This window comes from Pan paniscus, chromosome 9, assembly GCF_029289425.2.
Source record: "Pan paniscus chromosome 9, NHGRI_mPanPan1-v2.0_pri, whole genome shotgun sequence".
NCBI lineage: Eukaryota > Metazoa > Chordata > Mammalia > Primates > Hominidae > Pan > Pan paniscus.
In genome coordinates, this window is record NC_073258.2 from 89946120 (window position 1) to 89967671 (window position 21552).

The window sequence follows — 21552 nt, forward strand, 5'->3', positions numbered from 1 at the left end:
GATAGAATGATACACAAAATATTAACATATACTTACTTGGCCTTAGAAAACTTAAAGTTATTACATACATGTGTGTGAGTGCATATGTGTTTAAATTTATTCATTCATACCATTTATTAAATATTTATTAAACTATCATGTACCAGGAATGGCTAGGTGTTGGAGATAAAATGATGAATGAAATAGAATTCGTCTCCTGTCCTGTGAGGCTTAAAGTAAGGAACACGTGAATAAACTAACTGATGTGTCACAATTTATGGGAAATACAATGAAGAACAAGGTACAGTTATAAAGAATAGCAGGGCATGAGGAGGGGGCCTGGTATCTTGTTTTAATTGGACATTAAAAATAATTCTAAGACAAATATTAAATCAAGACCTAAAAAAGTGTATTATGATGCAAAAAATGTGACATGTGTCTATGTTTCTGTTTGAGTTAAGAGATGTGATCAACAAGGGGTGGCTGATCAAAGAGTGGGAAGAAAATTAAGGGGGTTTACAGGCAGAGGGAACAATATGTGGAAGCTCTGAGGCAGAACAACATTTGCTGTGCTTTAGAAACTGAAAAGACATCGGAGTAGATGAAGTAGAGCTTGACAAACCTTAACTATAGCTCAGCTTGTTCAACTCCCAAATGAAGGTAGTTTTATCTAATTTTATTTACTAAATTTAATCTGCAAACTTTCTAGATGTGAATGAGTCAATTATATATGTTATTAAGAATGGAAAATGAAAGCCATGCAGAAAAAGGAAATGACAAATACTCCTATCATATTGACTAAAGTGGTTTACCAGAAAATATTTAGTTTATCATTATCTAATATAAGAAATTTAATCTGTTCATAGAAAGAATTTTATTATTGCTGCTGTTACTAAATGCTAGTACTATTATATAGACCCTTATATACATGGTCCCTAAAAACTCAATGTCTTCAACAGGGATTTTGTAGCAAAACTAGGAACCTTTTTTATATTACGCACTCTTATATAAAGCTTCAATTTAAGATCTAGACAAACCATGGAAATTTAATTCAAAGAAGCTGTTATTTATGAATCTATGTTTATTCATCTCTCTATTTTTCAGAGAGGACAGACCTATAAATATAGCCCTGTGAATTAATTTTTGTTATGATACTTGGTAAAAAATACAGTAAGAAATGTATTTAGTCTTTTAGTGCTTTGGAACTACAACTCCTTTAGACAGTGTTTTCCAAGATGAAGTCCTCTGTCCAAGCAGACTCTTGACACATGTATGGCAAACACAGAGATATTCATCTTCACTCTGGGTGCACAAAATATAGTGTGTGTGTGTGTGTGTATGTGTAACTGTCTCATCACAAGGTGCAAAGGACTTCCTTTATATCCCAGGTGAAGACACAGAGCTCTTATCCAAGGGTGAGGCAGAATGTCCACTGGATTTCAGTCCTAACTGATTGCATTTGGAAACTGAATTTTGGCTGTTTCTTGAGTAGGGCACTTGGGCAAGCTGCTGAACCTTGGAACCTCCTTTCCTTATCTGGAAATGGGAAAATCAAAAAGGTAATGTAAAAAATACCTAACTTTCTTTGTTATACATAAAGTCACTCTGGAAATCAAAAGTGCTATAAAGTCTCAGCAAATCGTGGTCCTTTTTTCCCTCATATTTCCTCACAATATGGCTCTCTTTGTTCCAGTACAATGTGATGTATAGGCAAGAATTTGAATAACGGTGTTGGATTACTAGGAAGGGTCATGTATAACAAAAGAAAATCCTTTTCTAAATTCTGTTTTTATGTTGACAGGAAATTTCTTGTTTTGTTTTTTTCTGTAAAATGTGAATAATAGTACCTATGTAGAGGTTGCTAAGATAAACAATAATAGATGTGAAGCAATTGTACAGTCCTTGAAATGTGGCAGGTACAGGGTATTTGGTGGTGATGATGATGATGATGGGAATGAGGATTGGTTTATTTTAATTTCCAGTTATTTTCATCCCACATTAGCATGACCAAGACACTAAACATAGCCTGGGACATAAAGTCCACTTTTTAAGATACTTGGAAATTTGAAAACTACTTTCTAGTCTAGTAGAGCTCATCTCTTTGTAAATATATTTAAATTATAAGACCAGGTCTTGTAGTAATTCTTCATCAATACTTTTGGCAAAGATAGTAAAATTTTTCACTTACAATAAAAAATAGGTTAAGTAAAATGGCAGCAGTATTCTGAACTGCGTGTAAATGACCAAGGGTATACAGAAGTTTTTGTCATTCCAAACAGAACCTCAGACTCATTGCTTAATAGAATTGCTGGGAATGTTTCACTATATATATAAGAGACAATTATGCTCTTAATGGCTTAGATATAGTGTTGCAACTATTTATAATACATTTAGTCTTGAGGACTCTAAGCCACCTGAAATCTAACATTATGTTTAACACACTATAACTCTAGTGACTTGGGAAATTTATGTTGTTTTTCAGTGTTACATTTCCTAGAAGCAATTCATTGAGCTAAAGCCAGTAATTATTTTAAATTATGTAGTAAGCAATGAAAGCCAGAATTTTGAAAATTGATGAGGTGAGAGCTTATTTATGTTACTAAATATTTGCTTTTTATACCTCTTTAAGATTAAGTAAGAATGTTGAGTTGGGCTAGACACACAGATCTATCAGAAACGTTGATGGATAGACCAAGAGCCCATGTGCTTGTTGAAGCAGTAAATCATTCAGTTCTCTTTCTCAGTGTTTTTATCTGTAAAATGGGAAAAAATGCTAGTTCCGTAACTTATCTTATTAACTTATTGTGAAGAATAAATTAGTTCCACTTGCAAAGTGCAGAGCTTGGTACATGGTGAGCATTTAACACACTGTAGCACATGAGTAAAAGTATGATCTCTGAAGCCAATCTGCATGGATTTGACACTTGGCTGTGTTGCTTACTAGTTGTGTATTGACTATTTAAGCTTTCTGTACCTTAGTTTATTTATTTATAAGTAGAGAGAAAGATTAGTGACAACTACTTCATAAAGCCATTGTTAGTATTAACTGTTAACTCCTGCTAAGCCATCAGAACAGTGCCTTGCTAATAGTAATCATACAATGTTAGTTATTATTAGCTTATAATAATTTAGTAAGCACTTTAGATCCAGGCATCACTCAACTTAAATGAGTCCTATAATCAAATTGAACCTGACAATTCAAGTCCCAGGAACTAGGAAACACTGGGCTTTCTAAACCTTATATTGGAATGAATATCTTCAGAATATTCAGAAAGAGTAGAAGTTCTCACTAATCTCTAATTCCCCTTTTTCCCTTTTATCATGACTCTTTATTGTTTTGAAAGACATTTAATATTAATCTCCTTTTTTTCCCTCTAATGAATGCATGTTTACCCTTCAAGATTAACTCCAGTGAAACACTGCCTGCCCAACTCCCTTGAAAGGCTGGACACCATGTCTTTCAGCTACCATAAAACTTTGCTAAAAAGCCCTAGCGTATCATATTATATGGCGATTATTCATTAGGTTCCTGCCTCATCAGGTTGCCTTATATAATGCAAACTCTTCTTAGGCATTTTATTTTATGCATTCTCTGTACTGGCTATTGTGTCTAGCATGTAGTGGTTACCAAACACACTTTTAATAAATAAATTAATGTGTTCTAGCAATTAATCCAGATTTTCGCAAGCTAGATTCTAAAGTAGCATAAAGTAATTCAGATACATAGACTTTTTAGTGCAAGGATTCTGAACTTTGGCTACATGTTAGAATCACGTGGGAGATCTTTTAAAACCACTGACTTACTTGATATCAGGTGAGGCCTCAAGGAATGTTTAAAGAGTTTCACAGATGGTGCTAATGTACTGCCAAGATTCAGAACCACTCTTCAGTCTTTTTTACATCCTTTGTGTTTATTTTAAATTAATTTGGTACAAATGACATAGATATGAGTGTAGCTGCCATTTTATCAAGTAAAGCATAATTTGTCAACATGAGAATAAATGAGCTTCTATATGATTAATGCCCTGTTTACCCCTTCTGAGAATGAGAATTTTTTTTCCAATGGATACCACCATTTCAGATTTGTAAAAATTTTAAGGCATACTTTATGTCAAAAATAGACATATCTCTCAAATATTCTTCCTATCAACTATGGGAAGTAACTGATGAGACCCAAAGAGGTGAAGTTGTTAGCACTTACCATATTTTTTTTAAGAGGCAGGTTCTTGTTCTGTTGCTTAGGCTATGCAGTGGCAATCACAGCTCACTGCAACCTCGAACTCCTGGGATTAAGAAATACTCTTGTCTCAGCCTCTCCAGTAGCTAGGACTACATATGTGAATCCCCACACCTGGCTAATTTTATTTATTTTTTTGTAGCAATGGTGTCTTGCTATGTTGCCCACACTGTTCTTGAACGCTTGGCCTCAAGTGATTCTCCTACCACAGCCTCCCAAAATGCTGAGATTACAGATATGAGGCACCACACCCTGCCTACCGTACAATTTTAAAATAGCAACTCCAATATGTAAAATCATATCCTAGAACCCCAAACTTGTGCTATTTCCAGTTATCTTATGCTGCATCCTAACTCTGTAAACACTCTTCCCCATTGACTCTTAAACTGTGTAAATCTTGAATATTGACATACTTAATTCACATGTACCAGAATAAAATATTTTTGTTATAAAATCTCAAGTAGACATTACAGCATTTCTAGAAAAATTTTTAAAAGAAAAGTCATATTAGCAATTCATTATATAAAAATATATTGGGAATTAAAATGTTCAAAATATTACAAGATAATTTATTCAATATTTTATGTGAAAACAAATAGGATGACAAATATTTATTGTCCAGTAAATTCAAAATTAAGTGAATATTTTTCGCATTTTTTCAACTGTTAATATATATTTGTACTTCTGTGCATCCATGTACTTCTTAAGCAAATATTAGTTGAGCAGTTGTTATATGCTACACCCTGTGCTATGTATAGAGGTTACAAAGAGCAATAACCTCAAGGTTCTGAAAGTCTAGTTGCATATATGCTATACACAAAATCCTAGCTTTTAATTGTTTTACTTGAAATTGTTTTCTAAATTATTTCCTATATTTGTAAATACAGTGGCTAATGATTATTTTCAACTACATATTTTTCGATTTTATTCATATATAAGGATATCCTCAAGCAAGTGTTAAAATTAAAAAAATTTACATTTAAGCTCATACCTATTTATGAGTTTACTCTGAACTACCTAGAATATTTAAGCAATCCATTTTCCAATTCTTGCTCACACTTCTATTTTTAATAGAATGTATTGCTTTCCCCACTTATTAGTAATATTTTGAGTGTAGAAAAGCCAGGAGATTTGTAGGCTTATCTGTAGATCATAGAACTCTGGAAGGGAATGTGGCTGGAACTGTCTACTAGCCAAGTCACCCTGTGAATTGAACTGAAAGTGCTTTATTTCTAAAGAATGACAATAACTAGGTTGCTATAAAAAACCTTTCTGAATGTGATTTTGAGAGAGAGTGTATATTATCTCATTTCTAGAGAAATGACTAGAGGCCTAGGTCAATTGACTGAGGTCAGTAATGGTGGTAGCCCCCATCCATTATGGGGAGTTCTCTATTAGGGCTATTACCCCCTTGCTACCTCTAACATTAATTAGTCTGGCAGACAACCTCAAAGGAAAAATTAGAAGCAATATACCTGTCCTTTTCCCTGAATACTAATAGATGGCCTTCCTCCATCCTACATCCTCCAAAGACCAAGTGGTTAAATGTATTTTTGTTAATATAAACAAACAAACAAAAAAACCTTTCTAACTTTTTTCTCTCATTAACACTGGTTTCTGCACATATCCAGAAGCTGACCACTGTTACTATGAATGGAAATCTTTAGACAGTATTTCATAAGCATCTTCATTGTATGCAAACAGAGACAGAATACTATAATATTTTAGGTCAAGAAATATGAAATTTCAAAAATTAAATAAATAAAAATAAAAAAATAAGAAGTTGGAAAAATAAAAAAGGAAAAGCCAAGAAAGTTTTCTGTCATCTCCTTTCTTTTTGCATGTCACATTGTCACTCAAAACAATGAAGAACAATGGCAGGAAAAGAAGAAAGAGGAGAAAAAAATATTTAAATAGGAGATATGGAAGAAAGGGAGGGAGGGAGGAAGGGAGGGAGGGAGGAAGGAAAGAAGAAAAAGGAGAGAGTGTGAGAATAAAGTGTGGGAAGAAGACAGGAAGGAAGGTAAGAGGGAAGAAGAAGAGAAAACAAATGCCACAGAGAATTATGCAGAAATTTAAAAATCCAAGGGCTATGTAATCTAAAATAAACCTCAGAATTTATAAAGAAGTAATCATCAAATGAGGATTAAAATTTATGTCAAATTTCCAAATTTAAGACTGAGAGTCTCAGCTCAAGACCTCTCTTCTGATCTCTTGATGTTCCATGGACTCATGTCTTGTTTTCATAGTGACCGTTTTCATGAGCCTTTTAAGTGAGAAAAATTGATTTTCTCTCAACACTTGTTTTCAGAATCTTTCCTCCATTCCTGAAGCAATCCAAAGAAAATTGTCTTTAACTTAAATACCTTTAAGTTAGGTATAAACTATCAATGGCTCATTAGAAGGAAGAGAAATGAACAAGAGGTATTGAGCACCATAAATTAAATATTTAGAGATATATAGATAGAATAATATAGCCTTGTATTTATTCCTGAGTAAATGGTTATAAACTTAGATTTCCATCTTTCATGGAAACATGGACTCTGTAAACTAATCAAGAGCTAGCAAGAAAACAGAAACATATTTGGAGCATAAATTTTGCTATTGGGGGATCAGTTAATAACCAATAACTGCTTTTGATTTTTATATGAAACAAAGTCGAAATATTACTCTCCTTCATTAAATAATCTGAAAAATACAATTCAGAAAGTTCCCTAGAAACCTTGGCCTATTCAACCAGAAACATGTGCTATCTAAATGTGAGCATTCAATTATGTCAGATCCATAATTATTAGTTCAAAATTTTAACCTTATTATTTTTCTATTTGATCATTATATATCTTGTATCACAGTAATCAATTTCCAATTAGCAAAACTAAATAATACATTGAATTAATGTATAACAGTAAACACTAGTGGCTTCCTGATATAAGCTTAATAATCTCCACCTCACTCATATATCTTGACAAATTGCCTTCCTTAAAGTATGAATCAGGTCGATTTTGTCCCAAAGTCCCACAAATTTCTATAATCACACAATTTCACAGTATATGGTCATTTACTATTTATTTTAATGATTTCGTTTTATTTCTATGAACATATGGCCAATTTTATCTTTATGAAAGTTCATTTTTTTCTATCATGTCACCTCTGCTTAGAACATGTCTGCCACATTTTAGCCACTTAATAAATATTTACTGAATGAATACATGAATTGACATCCTTAAAGTTGCCTTTCATTTACTTCAATAACTTATTAATTCACAAGAAAAAAATTGAAATGAAGACCTATTCAGATTTATGGTTAAAAAAATTAACAGCAGAGACTAGGATTGCAACCCCTGCTTTTTTTTGGTTTTCCATTTGCTTCGTAGATCCTCCTCCATCCCTTTATTTTGAGCCTATGTGTGTCTCAGCACATGAGATGGGTCTCCTGAATACAGCATACTGATGGGTCTTGACTCTTTATCCAATTTGCCAGTCTGTGTCTTTTAATTGGAGCATTTAGCCCATTTACATTTAAGGTTAATATTGTTATGTGTGAATTTGATCCTGTCATTATGATGTTAGCTGGTTATTTTGCTCGTTAGTTGATGCAGTTTTTCCTAGCATTGATGGTCTTTACAATTTGGCATGTTTTTGCAGTGGCTGGTACCAGTTGTTCCTTTCCATGTTTAGTGCTTCCTTCAGGAGGTCTTGTAAGGCAGGCCTGATGGTGAGAAAATCTCTCAGCATTTGCTTGTCCGTAAAGGATTTTATTTCTCCTTCACTTATGAAGCTTAGTTTGGCTAGATATGAAATTCCGGGTTGAAAATTCTTTTCTTTAAGAAGGTTGAATATTCGCCCCCTCTCTCTTCTGGCTTGTAGTGTTTTGTAGTGAATTTGAATGTTGGCCTGTCTTCCTAGTTTGGAGAAGTTCTCCTGGATAACATCCTGAAGAGTGTTTTCCAACTTGGTTCCATTCTCCCCGTCACTTTCAGGTACACCAATAAGACGTACATTTGGTCTTTTCACATAGTCCCATATTTCTTGGAGGCTTTGTTCATTTCTTTTTACTCTTTTCTCTAAACTTCTCTTCTTGCTTCATTTCATTCATTTGATCTTCAATCACTGATACCCTTTCTTCCAGTTGATCGAATCAGCTACTGAAGCTTGTGCATTCGTCACATAGTTCTCGTGCCATGGTTTTCCGCTCCATCAGGTCATTTAAGGTCTTCTCTATGCTGTCTATTCTAGTTAGCCATTCGTCTAATCTTTTTTCAAGGTTTTTAACTTCTTTGTGATGGGTTTGAACATCCTCCTTTAGCTCGGAGAAGTTTGTTATTATCAATCTTCTGAAGGCTTCTTCTCTCAACTCGTCAAAGTCATTCAGAGTGAACAGGCAACCTACATAATGGGAGAAAATTTTTGCAATCTACCCATCTGACAAAGGGCTAATATCCAGAATCTACAAAGAACTTAAACAAATTTACAAGACAAAATCAAACAACCCCATCAAAAAGTGGGCGAAGGATATGAACAGACACTTCTCAAAACAGACACATGAAAAAATGCTCATCATCACTGGCCATCAGAGAAATGCAAATCAAAACCACAATGAGGTACCATCTCACACCAGCTAGAATGGCAATCATTAAAAAGTCAGGAAACAACAGGTGCTGGAGAGGATGTGGAGAAATAGAAACACTTTTACACTGTTGGTGGGACTGTAAACTAGTTCAACCATTGTGGAAAACAGTGTGGTGATTCCTCAAGGATCTAGAACTAGAAATACCATTTGACCCAGCCATCCCATTACTGGGTATATACCCAAAGGAGTATAAATGAGGCTATGAAGACACATGCACATGTATGTTTATTGCGGCACTATTTGCAATAGCAAAGACTTGGAACCAACCCAAATGTCCATCAATGACAGACTGGATTAAGAAAATGTGGCACATATACACCATGGAATACTGTGCAGCCATAAAAAAGGATGAGTTCATGTCCTTTGTAGGGACATGGATGAAGCTGGAAACCATGATTCTGAGCAAACTATCACAAGGACAGAAAACCAAACACCGCATATTCTCACTCATAGGTGGGAACTGAACAATGAGAACACTTGGACACAGGGTGGGGAACACCACACACCGGGGCATGTCATAGGGTGAGGGGAGTGGGGAGGGATAGCATTAGGAGACATACCTAACATAAATGATGAGTTAATGGGTGCAGCACACCAACATGGCACATGTATACATATGTAAGAAACCTTCATGTTGTGCACATGTGCCCTAGAACTTAAAGTATAATTTAAAAAAAAGAAAAACTTTTAGCTAACAGAAAAAAATTAGCAGCACATTACATGTATACATACATAATATATATGTATAATATATATGTATGTAGATATAGATATAAGAATATAACCCAGACTACACTACTTGATAAAAGGGTTAATTTTTTTAAATTCTGATTGCTATGGACTAAATCATGTCCTTTATTATTAAGTGCTATTTAAAGATAAAATTATAGAATCTTCAGGCTATGATACATCTTTAAAGTAGAGTTTTCAGATAAAATACAGGAAGCTTTTAAATTTGAATTTCAGATTAACGAATTTTTTAAAGGATACATTCATAATGAAAATTGCATAACTCTGTGCCCCAAAGATTTCATGGGACATTCTTACACTAAAAATAAGGCTGTTTTACTGAAATTCAAATTTAACTGCGAGTCTTTGCGGGGAAAACAGTGGTAATATGATCTGATGGGTGCCAAGATTATGTCCAGTTGCTACATGAGGGCAGATTACAAGCACTTTCGACGCATTCACAAGACACAAATTTAAGATCTCGAGGTCAAATGTTAGAAAGCCATAGTATAATATGAAGCTACATATACTGAAGTCAAAAACATATAACTGGCATACAAGAGTGGGATTATAGTGGAGGGCCATGGTAAAATTCTTTCAGGTGTTTTGAAAAGGCCCTTTTTCCTCTTTAAGCTGAATTGTGAAATCAAAGAGGCTACATCCTGTGGTAATTAATTACAGTAGATATCAAAGAAGCACCATCAAAAAGCAACACCCAGACTAATACAACGTAGCTATTGATGAATTTTTTAAGATGCATGAAAGCATTAGTACATGAAGCCTCCGGCAGTTTCTATGAAATTTTGAAAGTAATTTTGATGAAAGTTACCCTAATAATACTTGAGTATCTAAGAACAGCAACTCAGCCTTACACATCTCAGTATTTCTAGCACTTAGCACAATGCCTGATACTGAGTTAGTATGTAATAATATTTTTAGAATAAATGAGTGAATAACTTCTCACCCCCTTAGTTATTCTTTATCCTCTCTGCTTCAAATTCACTTTGTCTAACAGTTGGTCTACTGGGGATTATCTCAGTTAAGACTCAAACTTACAGGGACTATGGAAAATAACTTAAGTCGTAGAGCTTCCTTCAAGGAAGAAATACAACCAGAATCTCTGCTCACAGTATGCAAAACAGGGTAGCAAAGTTATACTGGGTTCGAATGGGCATCACCATCTCTGAGAAGCAGCCTGGTACATACATAACAATGGCATCGAGGTGGCTGATGATCCTTGAAGTCAGATAGATGGAGGCATTCTAGTGTGTGACCTGCCAGGGCCCTAAAGAGTAGCAAACACCTGTTTTCCCCTAGCGGAAATGATCAGGCCCAGGTTATGCCATTTTCATTATGAGAAAGATGTGCTGAGGTTCGTAACATTCAATCCTAACAAGAAATGGCAGTGTGGATAGTGTATGGTCAGTGTGACATAAAGGTGTAGGAAAATAATGTTATATAGTGAATGAGATCTATTGGACACCAGGACAGATTTATTTTAGGATGAATAATGGTCCTAAATCTCCCCACTCAAAACAAACAAAGAAAAGAGAGAAAGAAAATGCTTAAGGTTCACCCCCATAAAAATTCAAAGAAAATTTAAAATTATCTTTTAAAAAGTTCCAAAAAGTGTTACAATGTTTTGATTTATCCCCATGATAGATGCTTCGATATTTATTTTCAAATAGCAAGAATAAAACAGAAAATCTTTTTTAAAGTAGTGCATGTTTTTCATGCTCCTGCAACACTTGTGATTAGTTTGCCGTTTCAGTAGCCCAGTAGTAGGTGTAAGATGCCAAAACTAATTCTAGCCAGCCCCTTCCTACTGCTGAACCCAGGCTAAAATTGTGACACCTCCATTGGTAACATATGATTCTGTGATAGGTAATTCCATTCAATAGTCAACAGAGGCAGTCACGTAGGATATACCTGTGTGCTGACTGTGGACGCTTTGTCACTATGTCCTTAATGCATTTAAAAATTGTATTTACTCATTGTGAATATCTTATAAATGTACATGATATATCATTTAAAATATATAATACATTAATGAGTAAAAGTAAGTATACCTCCTGTTTTCTTATGTCCTTTCAGATGTATCTGAAATGTTTATGTGTTCTTTATTTTTATATAAATTGAGTATAGCATATTAAGCACACTGTTCTACACCTTATTATTTTATTTTTCAGTACAACTATAGTGGTTTCATGAATGTACAGCATTCCTTTGAAGTGATGTACTGTAATGTTTTACCAGTGCCTATAAACAAGGTGATTCCAGAATTTTTGTATTATCAATAATATAACAAATATTGTTATTAAATATATCATTTTGCACAACTGTGAATATGTTCTAGAATATGTCCAAATTGTATTTTCAGTTGTTGTTTTGAAGTATATTTTCAAAATTCCTTCCTTTGTAGTTGTTTTAATTTACACATCAACAGGAATTACTTGGTTTTGAAATGCTCATAATTTTATCTCCTTCTTTTCCTAATAACTACATATCCATCTTTCAAGATCAGCTACTTCCTCATACACCCACCAATGCAGCATGTCATCACACATGTGATCTTGGCAAACAGGACATAAGAAAGATTATATATCAATATGATCTTAATTTGCATTTCTTTTTTATGAATATGTCAAAATATTATTTCATATGCTTAAGAAACAGGTATAATTTTTCTGTCAACCATTCCTAATCTTTACTACTTTTTGTTTTGAGTTCATCCTGTTTTCTTTATTGATCTGTAATCTTTTCTTAACAAGGAAAGTAACTCCTTGTGATTCAAGTTGAAATTATTTTTCTAGTTTCCCATTTATCTCTTGACTTTATCTTGTTGATAAAATGAGATTTTTAAAAATTTTTCAGGGATCAAACTTGTCAATCTTTTCTAATGACTTCTGAGTTTTGTTCCTATTTAGAAATATTATTTTGAATAATCAAATTGTTTATTTTCTTCTAAGACTTTTATAGTTTATATTTCATGTCTATTTCCATTTCATTGTGTGAGTTATCAGAATTTATTTTGTTCTAAAGTGTGAGGTATAGATCTATTTTGATTTATTCCAGAATTCTATCCACTTTTACCAACCATAAAATTAAATAATCTATTTTTCTCTACTAATTTGAAGATCGTATTTATTGTATATAAATAGCCAATTATATTTGGATATATTTTTATATCAGTAGGTATTAAATAACGGCAACTTTGCGACTTTGGGGACATTTGGCAGTCTCTGGAGATATTTTTGATTGTCACAACTAGGGAGAGATATTGTCATTTTTGGGTAAAGGCCATGGATGTTGTTAAATCCTACAATGTACCAGACAGCATCTGACAAAAAAGAATTATCCATCCCTAAAGTGCTAAGACTTTACTAATGTTCTAGTTACTCACTACTCTTCTAGACTTTATATTCTGGTCCATTGATCTGTTTGTTTATATCATACAGTATAAACTATTACAGTTTTCTGGTATAATATCTGTGATGGTTAATACTGAGTGTCAACTTGATCGGACTGAAGGATACAAACTATTGATCCTGGGTGTGTTTGTGAGGGTGTTGCCAAAGGAAATTGACATTTGAGTCAGTGGGCTGGGAAAGGCAGACACACCCTTAATCTGGATGGGCACCATCTAATCAGCTGTTAGCATGGCTAGAATATAAACAGGCAGAAAAGTGTGAAATGAGAGACTGCCTAGCCTCCTGGCCTACATTTCTCTTGTGCTGGATGCTTCCTGCCCATGAACGTCAGACTCTTTTCTTTAGTTTTGGAACTTGGAATGCCTCTCCTTGCTCCTCAGCCTGCAGATGGCCTATCGTGGGACCCTGTGATCATATGAGTTAATACTTAATAAACTCCTATAATATATATAGACTACATGTAATTATTTATTTGCCTTGTTTTGTAGGAAATAGAAAAGAATTTTGTGGGAAATAGAAATAATATGAATTTATTAAGCATATATATATAATAGAATATATATATAAATAGAATGTGTATACATATATATATATATATATATATATTCCATTAATTCTGTCCTCTAGAGAACCCTGACTAATACAACATCTAATAAGGCTATTCTCTCCTCAGTATGTATCTTTTTATTTAAAAAAAAAAAATCCTGGTTTTTACTGATTGTTTACTTTAAAAAAAAAAAAAAGAAAAAAAATGTTTCCCTACACCCCAAGCTACTAAGTAAATCTCAAAGCATTTTTGTTGACATGGTGTTAAATGTTAAACAATTTAGGGAGAATCGCTGTCTTTATATTTTAACACCTCTTATTTCAAATCATTATTTGCACTCAACACCTTCTTTTGTATCCCTTTTGTCCTCTAAAATTTTCTTTATTGAGTCCTCCTGTGCTCGTTATATTTACTACCTTTTAATATTTATTTGAAATGGGAATTTACCTTCATGATATTTTTGTAGTGTTCTTTGTTTTAAACGAATTGGTTTTTATAAATTAATTTTCAGCTTAATTATTTTATCCTTTATAAATATTTTTGACTCTACTAAGTTTTGAAAAAATTTTGTTTTACAGTAAACAATTACAAGATCTCCAGAGAATAATTTCATATCCTTTCTAATTTTTATACCTCTTATTTTCCTTTATCTAATTGTATTGTCTTATAGCTCACAGACAATACTATATAGTGGTGGTAATAAAGAGTTTCCTTGTTTTGTTTCTGGCTTTAATGAGAATGCTGTTTTCCAATAAGCATAATATATCTCTAACTGTTGCTATTTTGTACAAAATAAATGTTAAATTCTGACAATTTTTATAAACTTTTTTGAGATTATTGTGATTTGTCATTCCTAAGGAAATTTGTAAATAGGTTACCCAATAATAAAACATTGTTTTATTCCTGGATAACTGTAGCTGGTAATGATTTATTATACTTCTAATATGTTTCTAGAATCTGTTTATTAAGCTTTTTAAAAATGTTTTGTGGTAAAGTATGCATAATGATAAAAATATTAACGCATTTTAATGCAGTAATAAAATATTATTGACATTTTATCTTTTTATATTGTGGTAAGATATGCATAACATAAAATGTATCATTTTAACCATTTTTAAATGTTCAGTGATATTGGTTACATTTACATTTTTGAGTTATCCAAACAATTTTACTCTGCTACTCATAACTTTAATAGAATCTTTAAGTTGTGCATTGCTGATTATTTTTTCAAACTATCTTATTTGGAGTTTTATCTTTTATCTTCTTTCTTTCTTCTTGTTAACTTTGATCCATCATTAAAGTATTCTCTTGAAACACTTTAAAATTCTTATGTTTTTACATTTAAACAACAGGAAAATTGGAAAAGAATGTCACAAATATAACATGTTATTTGCCTAATGCTTTATCCTTTCCATGGCTCTTTCATGTTCGTTATCTTATGTGAATCTCCAGAGAGTACCCATAGGATATACACAATGACTATCATAAACAGCAGTCTCTATTAGTACATATGATGTAACTGATTACAATGCAGATGTTCATATTTAGACAATGTGCAATAAAATAAATATTTATTACTTAACTACTTCTTTGAAAACCAACTGTAAATTTATAAGCTTAACAACTTCAGGACTAGCATATCATAGTCATCAATGTAACACTACTATGGATGTTGCTAACTTTTCCAAAATTCTTTTCTATTGCCTACAAAACAAGGCAAATAAATAATTACATGGAGTCTTTGGATGAAAGTTTTTTGAAAATAATAAGAAATTTAGAATACAAACATTGTGTTCCTGCATAGCATTCTAGTTTTCATTCTAGAGTCACATTTTTAAATTTAAAAACCATCTGACGCCCCAAGTGGATTTACCTAATAAATAATCATGTGAATGTCCATAAATTGAAATCACATTTAGAAATTTGGTGAACAATACTGAAGTAAAGTGAAAATATTTACTGACTCCTTCCTACTTATCCTTCAGATCTCAGCTTAAATGATTACTTTATCAGGGAAACCATAGCTCTTCAGGCCAAGTTAGATCTCCATGTTAATATACACTAATTACATTCTCTTTGTTACTTCTGCAACTCTTTCAATTGAAATGAAATAAGAATGTGTATTGTCATTTCTTTATATATGTTTCTCTTGCTAGACATGACCCTGGTTAATATATCATAGTATCAATATATTATTATATCTGTCACAATCCAATATAGAGTTAAATAAATGAGGTAGCCATCAACTATACAGTTTTGGACTAAGGCATGTGAGACAAACCACACAGTTAGGGTTTTACCCTCAAAATGTTCATGATTGGGTATCCACAGGGCACTTGCGTGAAGTAGAGTTGAAACCATTCAACAAATACTTATTACATGTCTACTCTGAGTAAGCTCCAATCTGAGGATTGTGAAGCCTACACAAGCATCCAAATGGTACAGAGTAATAAATTACAGATCTAATTACTAGATCAGAGTGGCATAAAATTTTTCATAAAATTATTCTTTACCTTCTGAAGGAGCAGCAAAATGTGACTTGGAAAGAGCAGAGAGATATTTGTATGTGCACGGAGAAAGCATAAGCTCTTTGTGAGAGATGGCAAGGATATTGGTTTGGCTGGCTGAGTCTCAGTAGCAGGAAAAATGAAGAATGGAACTGGTTGTCTTTGTTCCCTTAACAAAATGAATTATTTCTCACAATAATGAAGAAGGAGGTCTAAAGAATTTAAATAGAAACAAAGAAAAATTTATATAATTTTACATATTTTATTTACATACATATATACATATATGTGTATATGTATATATGCATGCATGTGTATATGTATACATATATGTGTATGTGTATATACATACACACATGTTTACATGTATATGTATGTACACATATGTGTATATATATTTTAGTATGTATGTGTGTATATTTGTGTGTGTGCGTGTGTGTGTGTGTGTATTTTACACCAGTCCCGGTATCTCCTCTTGAGTGACACTGCATGGCATGCTGTGTTCTCCCTAGGGAACTATGAGTAACAAAACTCTATAACTCTTTCAAGTTTATCTCTCTTGATCTGTGTTTGCCCTCACAATACCTCACACAAAGTAATGTGGGCAAACCACTGTTAACAGGGCATAAATATTCAATCAATTTCAGCAAAAGTATTTTCAGTCTCAGAATCAAATCAACTGAAACTCCCAGAGCAACTTATTTGTCAGCATGACCCTAATCGTCTGTGTATAAACTGACAAAGGAAACTGAGACATTTAGTTCTGTTATCTAAGAGAGTAAGCTGGAGAAGTTGAACCAGTTGAATGCCTGTGTCCAAGCCAGTTGTTAACTGAAAACATTCACAATGTCACCAACCTGTAGGAGGACACCCAACTCTAGAAAAATAAAAGAAAATATACTTTTAATTGACAAGAACAATTAGGTTTTGACATCTTAAAAATAAATCAAGACAACAGCTAAAATTTATTATAAGCTTTTTCCTGTAAAATTTGCAAGTATATCAAAATAAGAAAGCCTATTGTAAATGTAATGAAATAATTTTACAGTTTTATACAACTAACTGAATGTTAAGTTTTAATTCACTTAAGAGCTATTTTTCATGTCTTGTTTTAATGGATCATTTTCTGGGGCTTATTTTTAAAGAGACTTGAGATGAAGGAAGAAATAAAAGGGACAGGATATGGCTTTCCCCAGGAGTACTCAATGAACTTATTCTGTAGCAGCTGTGTTTCTTAGGCATCTGTATGAGTCCAGGAAAGTTTCAGGTTTGAAATAATAATACTATGAATCACTATTAGATGTATTTATCAAACTGTGTTGTTAACCTAGCTCTAAAATTCTCTGGAGAAAAAGCAGTAACAAAATAATTTATAATTTTGACTTATGTCCTACTCATAGCCTGGGGCATCAGATGTTTTTGATTCCTTTCTCTATTAGATAAATTACAGCTTGATTTATCTAAACATCTTTTTGTCAAGTTCTGTTAGCTACTTTTTGCTTTTATGGAAACATTAGATCTACTTTCCTAGGGAAAGAACAAAGACCTCTGGATTAGTGTGTGGTTAAACATCAAGGATCTGACCTAATTTGAATTCCAGATCCTAGATTTACTAGTTGTGCAAGCTTGAGATGATCACTTAAAATCTCTGAGCATCTGTTTCATATCTTTAAAATATCAACAATGATAGCTTTCTTTTAGAGTTCTCAGAATTTAAAGAGCTAATGCATATGAATACTCTATATAAAACCTTCTACATAGGAGGTGCTAAATAGTTTGCAAATGTGGGTATAATTTACATAGGCTGTATATCTGTACATATTAATATAAATTTAAGCCAACAAAAGAAGAATTTGCCTTTCCTGATCAATGTCTTGCCTTCATTGTTATCTTCGGCCTGATTATAATAAACACTGAACTTATATTTCATGATACATTTAACACTCCAGTGCTTTCCTAAGTATTTTACACAGAAATGATTGTTTTTATTTTAACAAAATTTAAAAGCTACCATGGACTGAACATATAATACCTACCAATCATCATACTAAGCATTTTGTTTTAATCTGAAAATCTTCCTTGGGTTTGGTGTTTATTTGTAGATTCTTTCTCTCTTGTTTTCTCTCTCTTCCTTCCTACCTTTCTTCCTTCCTTCTGTTCTTATTCCCTATCCCCTTTTATATATTCTATGTAGAGTTTATACAGAGAGAACACCTAGCCCTCCTTGTGCACAAGTTTGAACTTAGTCAACATTTATTAATAGTTGCCTAATTTAGCAATCTATGATTGTTAAAGCAAATTATTAATAGTTTTTTAAAAAACTGAACATGTTAATATTGCAAATACTAAACTTCACCATTTAGGACACCTTCAAAGGAGAACTATACATGTTCCATGAAATTGTTGCCTAGGAAACAAATGATTTCCTCTTATTTTTAGCATAGAGCTGTAGGTGTATGGAAGCTCTGAATCGGCCCACACACAGCATGAACACTGATATTTATGAAACCAACATGACAGTAGGGGAGCTTCTACCTAGTGGTCATCAGAGATGAAATGTCTAAATTTTGTCTAAGAATTATCTGACAGATTATATGGATAGGGACTTTCCTCTAAATTACTGAGAGAAGATGGAAAGACAGGTCATACGACTAGACCCTCAGAATAAGGTGACCAAGTAGATTTCAACAAGTATTTTATTCCCTTTTCAGATAAGGAGTATGAGTGCAAGGACTAAAAAGGGAGATTTAGTCCACTCAAAGAAACTACCAAATATGTATAAGTAAGCAGCACTGAAATATTGCCACAAAATGTCTAGACTCTGCTGAAGGAATAGGTCATACTGTGAATAAAGGTGCAGTTCAGTTTATCAACCTAGGCAAAAGAATAATCTGTGCCCTGTCAGGACAAGTAAGATGCAGGTACAATGATCTGAAACAATCTAATACCAACACCTTGGAAGTATAATCAAGGTATACTGTGTCCTCCTTTATGGTTTAACCATTTAAGTGAACTATGTTTAATATATTTTTCATGTTTAAACTGCTTAGCTAAGTTGCATATAAATTATTTCTCCTCAAAGTTCTCAGTATACATATCCAAAAGTTTAGCTTCAAGGTCATACTTTTCTCAGAGAACAATAACATAAAAATAGTGCCACTGGTTTCTTGGAGAACTTCCAATATTTGAAGTATTAATATAAACACATATTTATTAAAATTATTGCTTCTTAATGTGTTATGTTTCCCAATGTGTTATGTTATTTATTAAAATTATTGCTTCCCAATAAGGTGGCAGAACGCTTCAAGGAAGCTTATGTTAAATACATAATTACTTTGTTTACACTGTGTTCTTAAGACATTTCTTTTCAGTATAAAACATAGTTTTCTTATCAGAATCCTCATTCTCTCCATTCTATTCACAAAAAACTTGAAATTTGAAGAATAGTAGAGGACAAAGATGGTTGATTTATTCTTTGAACATTTTTCCCTGATTTAGCACCTGGAACAGAAGTAGATGACTTTGCCTTTAAACGTCCTTCATGTTTTCTCACTATCCTAGTTTCTCGTTACTTTACCACTGAGGCAAAGAAGAAGAATTGAGAAAAAAATAATCCTCTTTTGTGGCTGCTGATATGGTAGTATAGAGAAGGTACCCCTGACCTTACTCAATTTGATGCTCAGATGCTCCAGGGGTATGTTGGATTCTGTATTATTGATGAGCCTAGTTTTCTGATGGTATCCAGATTCATTTAGTTATCTCTCTTCAAGAACCCACTCATACAATACAGCCAAGCTCCTCAACAATGTCACCAAAGATATATGCTGTCAACCACTTCTCTAGGTTGGGCAATTTATTGCTTGACCATTCAGCTGGCTAGGATGCTTCCTAAATTACGTCTCCCAGCTAACTTTCATTAACTTTATGTGGAGCTATTGGAACACTGGAGCCTGCTTCTGCACTTCCAAGATCATCAGAGAATTAAAATGTTGTAGGGTCACCACCATATTTTCTTCAGACACCATATTTTATCTTAGAGTTCTGCTGGCCTAGGTTGCTCTAGAAGGCTCTAGATTTAAGATATGCCTATACTAAAAATAGATACCAAATATATCTATCTTCATATGTATACCTACACTTTAGGTCAAGCTCCCTCAAAAATAATCTCACCATGCCCCAGACTGACAGGCCAGATAATTTGTTTTTCAATCACCACTACTCAGGTAGTTAATAAGATACCAATATCCTCTTTTCATAAACCAACCCTTTCTTAATTAGAGATTCTCCTGGGACACTCTTTACTAGATCTGAAGGAAGATAACATCTCACTTTTCTTTTTCTTTTTTTTTTTTTTTTTTTGAGATGGAGTCTTGCTGTGTCACCAGGCTGAAGTAGAATGGTGTGATCTCGGCTCACTGCAACCTCCACCTCCTGGGTTCAAGCGATTCTCCTGCCTCAGCCTCCTGAGTAGCTGGGACTACAGACACATGCCACCATGCCTAGTTAATTTTTGTATTTTTAGTAGAGACGGCATTTCACCATGTTGGCCAGGATGGTCTCGATCTCTTGACCTTGTGATCTGCCTGCCTCGGCCTCCCAAAGTGCTGGGATTACAGGCAACACCACACTTTTCTCTCCCTTTCAAGAAAAATGCTTGTGCCTATGCCTGTGCCTAATCCAACAGCCAATGTGGTGACAGCCCAGTCCTCCAGAGAGCCCACCACACAGCCTGTTGGCACATTGTGCTCATATGCACCCAACATGACCAGCCCAGAGACACAACCTCAAGCAATACCACACCACCACCATCACAGACTCCTATAGCCTAGACCACAGAGGCAATAACAGATATCATGGACAAGGATTTCAACTGAAGTAACTGCATGGAGATCATACTACAGAATCCATCCACAGCTAAAGGCAATGCACCATACCCAACTGACGTCCTAGGATCCTTCTTCAGGGAAAAGTCTTTTCTTACAAAAGTACTCATAAAATAGGGGAAAAATGAATGTTCTACTAGATTTGCAGATATCAATACACAGGCACCAGACACATAAAAAGACAAGGAAATTTGACACCCCAAAGGAACGTAAGTCTTCAGAAACAGATTCCAAAAAAAAAAAGTATTTATGAAATGCCTTAACAGGAAATAAAAATAATGATCTTACAGGAACTCAGGATACAACAAAATACAGACAAACAATTCAATTAATTCAAGAAAATAATTCATGATATGAATGAGAAGTTCAACAATAACATAAGTATCATATAAAAGAACCAAGCAGAAATCTTAGAGCTGAATAATTCAATGAATGAAATAAAAAACACAACTGAGAGTTTCAACAAAAGACTAGCTCAAACAAAAGAAGGAATTTCTGAACTTGGAAACAAGTCCTTTGAAATAACAAAGTCAGAAAAATATAGAAATAAAAGAGAATAAAGAGATACTACAGGACTTATGAAACATCATTACATGAACAAATATTTGG